Source organism: Pteropus alecto, unplaced genomic scaffold, assembly GCF_000325575.1.
Source record: "Pteropus alecto unplaced genomic scaffold, ASM32557v1 scaffold106, whole genome shotgun sequence".
Lineage (NCBI taxonomy): Eukaryota > Metazoa > Chordata > Mammalia > Chiroptera > Pteropodidae > Pteropus > Pteropus alecto.
In genome coordinates, this window is record NW_006442103.1 from 902,789 (window position 1) to 910,547 (window position 7,759).

General features: G+C 38.3%; 2 pseudogenes; one reads left to right on the forward strand and one right to left on the reverse strand.

Moving 5' to 3' along the window:
* Window positions 1-2,397: 2,397 nt before the first annotated feature.
* Window positions 2,398-2,515, reverse strand: LOC112469142 (annotated as a pseudogene).
* A 224-nt stretch (window positions 2,516-2,739) lies between these two features.
* Window positions 2,740-2,858, forward strand: LOC112469069 (annotated as a pseudogene).
* The last annotated feature ends 4,901 nt before the right edge of the window (window positions 2,859-7,759 follow it).

The window sequence follows — 7,759 nt, forward strand, 5'->3', positions numbered from 1 at the left end:
CTGGAATACTCCCTTCTCTAGCAAGTATCCCCTTAATTTCTTATCAGTTCAAAGTGTTCCCTTTCTCCTCTAAATTTTTATTGCACTTTAACTGCCTATAAACTCACTGGCACTGAGCACATCCAGTCTTGTATTGTAAGTTGTCTTTTTTACATACCTTGTTTCTCCAACAAGACTGTAAATCCTTTGAAGATGGACTGTGTTTGCCCTATGGGTCTTTGTGTTCCCTGCAAGGGCTAGGATTGTGCCTTGTCCAGAGTAGACTCTCCTTAAACGTTTGGTGATTGATAAACAAGCACAATAGCAGCTAGAAATGGACAAAATATCCCCTATTCTCACCACTGCCCCTTCTCCTGATCTCCCAGGGTTAGGTATACTTACCCGCCCAGCCATGAGCAGCACTGGACAACCAGTGGCCACCCCCAGGGGGCATTGCCCCTGCGTAATTTAGTGTGGAGAACAGAGAACAGCAAGCGGCTGGCTCCAAAGAGGAGAGGAAGAGGCTTTTCAGAGCATGCTCAGAGCCATCTTCCAAATTTCCTAATCAGCTAAGTCATTCTTCCTCCACTGCGGAGATTGAGGGAGTGATGAGGACAGGAGCATCTCTCTCTAATGTGTGTTCCTCCATGTGGTAACATAAATCAAGGAAAGAGAGCTTCTGCCACAATGGCCCTCATCTGTCTTCACCCATTGGGCTTAATCATTACTTCCACAATCAGCCAGAAGTGAGCCCACCCTCTCAGGGGAAATGGTCAGCAGTCTATTACAGCAATCCATCTGACTTTCATGAGACCACTCCCCCATTTCCAACCGCTTTTCCTGGAGGATCCTCTTGTCATGGGCAGCCTAGATTTTACTCGGAGAAAATTCTGGAATGAATCTGAACAGTACACTAATTAAATTAACTCCAAGGCCACATGTCACAGGTTGAATTATGTCCCCCTAAAAATATATATATATTGAAATCCGAACATGCAGTACCTAAGAGTGTGACTATATTTGGAAATAAGGTTATTATAAACGTGACTAGTTAAATTAAAATGAGGTCATACTGGGGTAGGGTGGGCCTGTAATCTAATATGACCGGTATCCTCATAAAAAGACACAGAGACACAGGGAGAATGCCATGTGAAGACAGAGGCAAAGATTGAAAAGATGTGTCTACAAGCCAAGGAATGTCAAGGATTGGTGGCAGTCACGAGAAGCTAGGAAGAAGAATGGAACAGATTCTCCCTCATAGTCCTCTTGACACCTTGATTTCAGACTTCTAGCCTCAGAACTGTGAAAGAATAAATATCTGTTGTTTTAAGCCACTCAGTTTGTGGTACTTTGTTACAGCAGCCCCAGGAAATTAATACACCCCCACCCTATACCCGAAACCGAAAGTTCACTCTTTCTTCCTGCAAATTATATGCAGACACATTCTCAGTGTAACTCATTAAGCATCGGAGAAATAATGCTTCATTAAGGCATTTCTTACACTTCTCAGGAATAATAGATTTAATAGCTAAATTCTGAGAAATCTTTAATTTCTTCCTTCCAAGTGTTGATTCTTTTTTTCTAGATATTAAAATAAGGATTCAATGAATTAGAATTAGGAAATAACTTAAAAAGGAGATGTGTTGAAGAAATATGAAGGTGATTATTTGGACTTTCAGAAAGAGTTTATTTTAACTTCCCTTTTACTTCTAAGCAGGCTTTTTTTGCTGCAGAAATAGATCTAATGGATATTAATATTATGCTAAATTAATTTTTAGCTACTCAGCATACATTCATCCTTAGACCATTTTCAATTAAGGTGTCTATGCAAATTCTGTTTTGCTTACTTCAACATTTTTTAGTCTATGCATTTGTACATATTACCATACCACACTACAATAACCATAGTTATTATTTGGGGTTCTATAACATATCACTGTAAAACATAGTTTGTTTATCCATCTCCTGGTCCTTAGGCATTGTGATATTTTTCCATTTTTGCCTGTTATAAATAACACATCTTTGTATGTATTTTTTCCTCCTCTTAGATTATTTCCTTAGGTTATTTTCCTAAAAGTATTACTGGATAAAACTATTAACAGTATGTTACATGCCACCACAGTACTCTCAAAATAGACTGATAGTCAGCAATTCCACCAACAACATTATCAGAAGGATTTAAGTATTTTTAAAGTATCATTTAGCAAATGTGTAATACCAAACATATGTACTTCTTCATAAACCTTTAAAAGATGTTAAAAATTGACATTATGATCAAATAACATATGTAGCTAAATGATGTGTATTTCCCACCCCAGCATGACAGTAACCTCACCCACCTATCTAACACATAAAGTCCTTGAGGAAATTGATAGCTATTTTTAAGGGGCTTTATTTTTATTTATTTATTTTTGTGTGTGTCTATAGCACTTGGTCTTCCTAGGTGGTCTCCCATCCAAATACTAACCAGGCCCGACCCTGCTTAGCTTCCGAGATCAGACGGGATCGGCATGTTCAGGGTGGCATGGACCTCTTCCTTACACCATATGTAAAAATTAACTCAAAATGGATCATAACCTAAATATAAGAGCTGAAACTATAAAATTCCTAACAAAAGGCATAGGAGTAAATTTCGTTATATTGGGTTAAACGGTGGTTTCTTATAAAGCACAAGTAACAATAGATAGATAGATAGATAGATAGATAGATAGATAGATAGATAGATAGATAGATAGAATTTCATCAAAAATTTCTGCGTTAGTCTACAGCCATGCTACCCTGAACAAGCCCAATCCCATCTGATCTCAGAAGCTAAGCAGGGTCAGGCCTGGTTAGTACTTGGATGGGAGACCACCTAGGAAGACCAAGTGCTATAGGCATAAAAAATTTAAAAATAAGGGATCGTAAGCTGACAAAGTCCTTGCAATCTGTGAGGTCAACCAAGAGTTGCCTCGCCTAAAAAAAAAAATGGTGTTGTGTATCAAAGGACATATTTAAGAAAATATAATCCACAGAATGGGAGAAAATATTTGCAAATCACATATCTGATAAGGGGCTGCTATCCACTATATATAAAGAAATCTTAAAAAGATAAATAACCCATTTTTTAAATGGGTGTAATATTTGTATAGACATTTACCCCCAAAAAGATATACAAATGGCCAATAAGCACATGAAAAAGTGCTCAATATCATTAATCATTAGAGAAATGAAAACCAAAAGTACAATGAGATATTATTTTACCCATTAGGATGGCTAAAGTGGAAAAAGACAGACAAAAATAAGTGTTAACAGGATGTAGAGACATTGAAACCCTCATACATTGCTGGTGGGAGCATAAAATGGTGCAGCAGCTTCGGAAAACATATGTCCACACAAACACTTGTACATGTGTGCTCATGGCAGCATTATTCATACTAGCCAGAAAGTACACCCAAATTCTGTTAACAGATAAATGAATAAACAAAATATGGTATACTCATACAATGAAATATTATTCAACCATTTAAAGGAATGACATACTGTTACACGCTTTAATAATGGGCCCTGAAAACATAAGTGAAAGAAGCAAGCCACAAAAGACTGCATGTTATTTGATGTTATTTATATGAAATGTCTGGAAGAGACAAATCCAGAGACAGAAAGTAGATTAATGGCTGCCAGGGGCTGGGGTGCGGTGAGGAAATTAGAAAAGGGAGTGACTACTAATGAGTAAAGGGTTTCTTTTTGAAGTATTGAGTATGTTCCAAAATTAGATGTGGTAATGGTTGCACAACTCTGAATATACTAAAACCCACTAAACTGTTTTAAATGAATGAATTTTATGGGGAATAAAATATCTCAGTAAATTACCCCCCCCCAATTTTTTTTAAATTGTGCCTAATCCCACTACCAGAGATAATACTCTTAGCACTTGCCATATTGACAAACTTTGCAGACCTCCCTCATGAAGGTTTCATGAGTGGGGAAGGAGGAAGTCATAGGAATGTTATGATTAGACCATATGCTAGTTACCTTTTCTCTTCTGCATATCAAGTCTCGTCTATTTATTACCCACATTTTTATCAAAGCCGTAGATGGTAATACAGGAGAAGTATTACTTAAGCCAAGAGCCAGGCCATAAGCAGTGACTCACCTTCTTTTCACCTTCTGTCCAAACATACTCCTTCAAAGGAACACCTGAACCCACCTGTATCTCTCTGTCCCATTTCTACTGCTCTAATGGCAACATCATTTCTCACCCAGCTCACTGTGAGAGCCCCTCTAGCAGTCTGCTCTGCCCACATACTTGTCCCCTTGATATCCATCCTCCACCCAGCAGCTAGAGTAATCTATCTTGTGCTTAAAACCTTCCAATGTCTCCTCTTGTATTTAAACTACAGTTAACATTTCTTAATTTGGCTCATAAGATGATGGGCTTCTGTTGACCCTTCCAAATCTAAGACTTTCACTTCCCACCCTCCCTCTCCCATCCTCTGTTCCAACCACACTTCATTTCTTTCAGCTTCTAGTACTTAACATTCTCTTCCTCTCTTTTCTAGGCCTTTGTACTACTGCTTTCCCCAGCTTACACTTTTCCACTCCTGCTTCCCACTCTCCACTCACAGTTCCCTCCACCAGTCTATGTTCAGCCTACTTTTTCTGGGTTTTTAGTAATCCTCAGGACATCATTCCCTCCAAAACACTTTCTCCATCCCGTGGTCCCATCAAGTGCCCTTGCTAAGAGCTCCCACAGAACACTATATTTTTCCTATGATCAATAACATTTATTGCATTCAATTGGAATTACCTATTAACTTTCCCCAACTCCCCACTTACTAGCTTAGTGACTTTTGGCAAGTTACTTAACCTCTCCATGCTTCATTTCCCCATATGAAAAATGGAGATAAAAATAATACCTACTTTATAGGCTTGCTGTAAGGATTTAACGAAATAATATTCATAAATCACAAAGAACAGTGCCTGGCACATGATAAGTGCAATATAAGAGTTTTTTTTATAAAGTGTTGTATACATCTCTACCTGTAAGCTCCAAGAGATTTTTTTTAATGTTATTCACAGTCGCATCCTCTATAAATGGTATTGAATGAACATACACATCAATTAATCAAATAAATGCGCAAATAACTCAAAGGTATCACATATTTTCAAAATCCAGGAGAGGTGGTGGACACTAAATGAAACAAGTTTTCTACAGAAGGCAAGAGAAAATAGAAGACAAAACAAAGGTAGCAATTATTCAATAAATACAGCTTAGATCATTGGTAAACCATTTGGAAAAACCTGAAGTGAGAATCTGCTCACAGCATAAAAGTAATTCCACATGCAACTATTAATGAAAAAGAAAATCTTAAAAGAACCACAAGAAAACAAAACTCAATATTTGTCTAACCCTGAGTGTGGGAGAACTCTGTAAGCATGGCACAGGGAGTGAGATTTATCGCCACAGGAAGATGCCCTCTTTAAGTTAAGAGCTCTTGAGATGAGCTGTGAAGCACCCAGTGTGTGGAGGCAGGCTACCCAGGTCTGTGCCCCAATTCTACCACTTACTGTTAAGTAACTTTGAAGAGGTTACTTAGCTTCCCTGGGCCTCAGTTTCTTCATCTAAAAAATGGAGATTATCCACATAATAGCCTCTATACAATGTCTACTTATTTACATATGTATACATCTTCTTTTCTAGATAAAAACTTTCATAAAGCAGACAGCATATGTTATTTGGCTCTGTCCAGTGTGTGCTGGAGCCAACTCATATCTGCTTACAAGGGCCAATTGTTAAATTTTCAGAAGTGTTGTGAGCCGATTGTTAAAACACCCATAACTTAAAATTAAATTATATAAATGTACAATTAAATAAATTATATGGATAACAAACTTAATACTCAAAACTTATCACTTCCTAATTACCACATTTAACTATGACCTGTGCACGTGAGGTCGTTTGCATCTATTGTATCTGTATGGTGGAAACATTATATAATGGTGTGCTACTCAAAGGTATCTCTTTCCAATTTTGTGTTCAGTGATGTCATGTTGGTAACTTGCAATCAGCCATGGCGGTAGTACTGCACTATGAAATCAACACACATCGCATATCAGCAGCTCCACCCAAGAGTCAGTTGTTTAACCATCACCAGCATACCACTGACAGTCTGTACTCCCAGCAACTAGAATGACAGGGTGCCCAATAAATGTTAAATGGATGTATAGACGGATGGAAAGAACAATGAAAGAGTGGAGAGTTTAGAGGCTTGAAGACAGAAATAACAGCCATGACAGGATGTTGGCTAGGTGGATTATTTAATATTCTGCCCTTCACCTTGCAGCCTGCCTGGCCAGCAACCTCAATTGTTCTGTTTCCTTTTTTTGTAGGTTTCTCACACTGTGTTCTTACATATTGTGCAAAAGAGTGCAATATAGTACAGAAAATGTTGTCATTCCATTTCTGAATTCTTTGTTGCTTCATCATATTTCAAAAGGGGTGTAAATTTTGTATTTTGTTCATTCCACTGGAGACGGTGGTGTGGCAATGCAAGCTGCAGACCACAGGAAGCCCAGCGTTCACCATTCACTACATATTTACTACTAGATCCAGCGGAAGGTAAGCAGGGGTGGAGTCCTTTTGTGGCAAAGTTATCTCTAACCACTAGTTCCGTTCCCATATGCCATCTTATCCCAGTGAGTAGGAAGAAAAGGGAACTAAATATTACCACTAAAGCTCAGCATTCTGTGAACTAGGTAGACCAATGAAAACCTTATCCCGGAAATGGAAGAAGCAACTTATGAACTTTTATTTTTTTTTACCAAAACTTCATAATGTTCCCTACCATGAAATTTCTTTTATACCAGTTTTTAATGTATCTATTAAGAGTCTTTTATGTAGTTTTCTTTTAGTGCATCAAAAAGAGGAGAGGAACTAGGAAAATAACTATAGTGGCAGAAGCCTGGGACAAAGTGGCAGAGAAATGTTTATTACTTTTCGGAATTCCTATTTGGAAGTCATATCTTTGTCAATAAAATTGGAAGACCTCTACTCCAGTAGTTGGTAGAGAACTTTATAGAAATATTCCTATTCAACTGCAAAACTCAAGGGTTAGCTGGTTAATTTACATGAGAAAATGTCTAGCAAAACAGACTAACTTAAAAACCAATAAACTTAACCTGGATCCCAGAGCCTGAGCTGTGGTCTAGGAGACTGCAGAAGTCAGCGCAGAAAATAAAAGGTTTGGGGACTCAGTCCCCTCCATACAGCAAACCCTACTCACCCAACCTGTCCCTTTTGCCTCTCAGATATGTGCACTTGGGGCTTATTTTTTTTTTACATAAATATACATATTTTTTCATTTAAATGGAGCTGATCAGCAGTTCCTGTAAGAACTTCCCTGGCATGGGTTTCCACAGTCTTGAATTACTCACTCTTAGAAAGCATTTCGGTTTGCCCTGGAGACTTGCTCACCTATGCCTTACTGCCTGTTCACCTACTTTGTCCTTAATCTCCTCATCAATAAAGTGAAGACAGTCACGCTGAACTCCTTTTCTTGCCTCATTAAGAACTCGGAAGAATGAATGACACGCACGTCTCGAATTTTTAGAAAAAATGAGCCTTTATTGGTATTAATATCATCACAAAGAAAACCATGAGATCGTAGGGGTGCGCAAGGGCTCCCTATGCTAGGTCCCCAATTTTCCTGAGAGCAAGGAAAGGATTGTTGGTGAAGAGAGAGGGAGGAAAGAAGAAGATCCTTGCTTTGAAGACAAGCATTATCAACTTTTCCCTCCC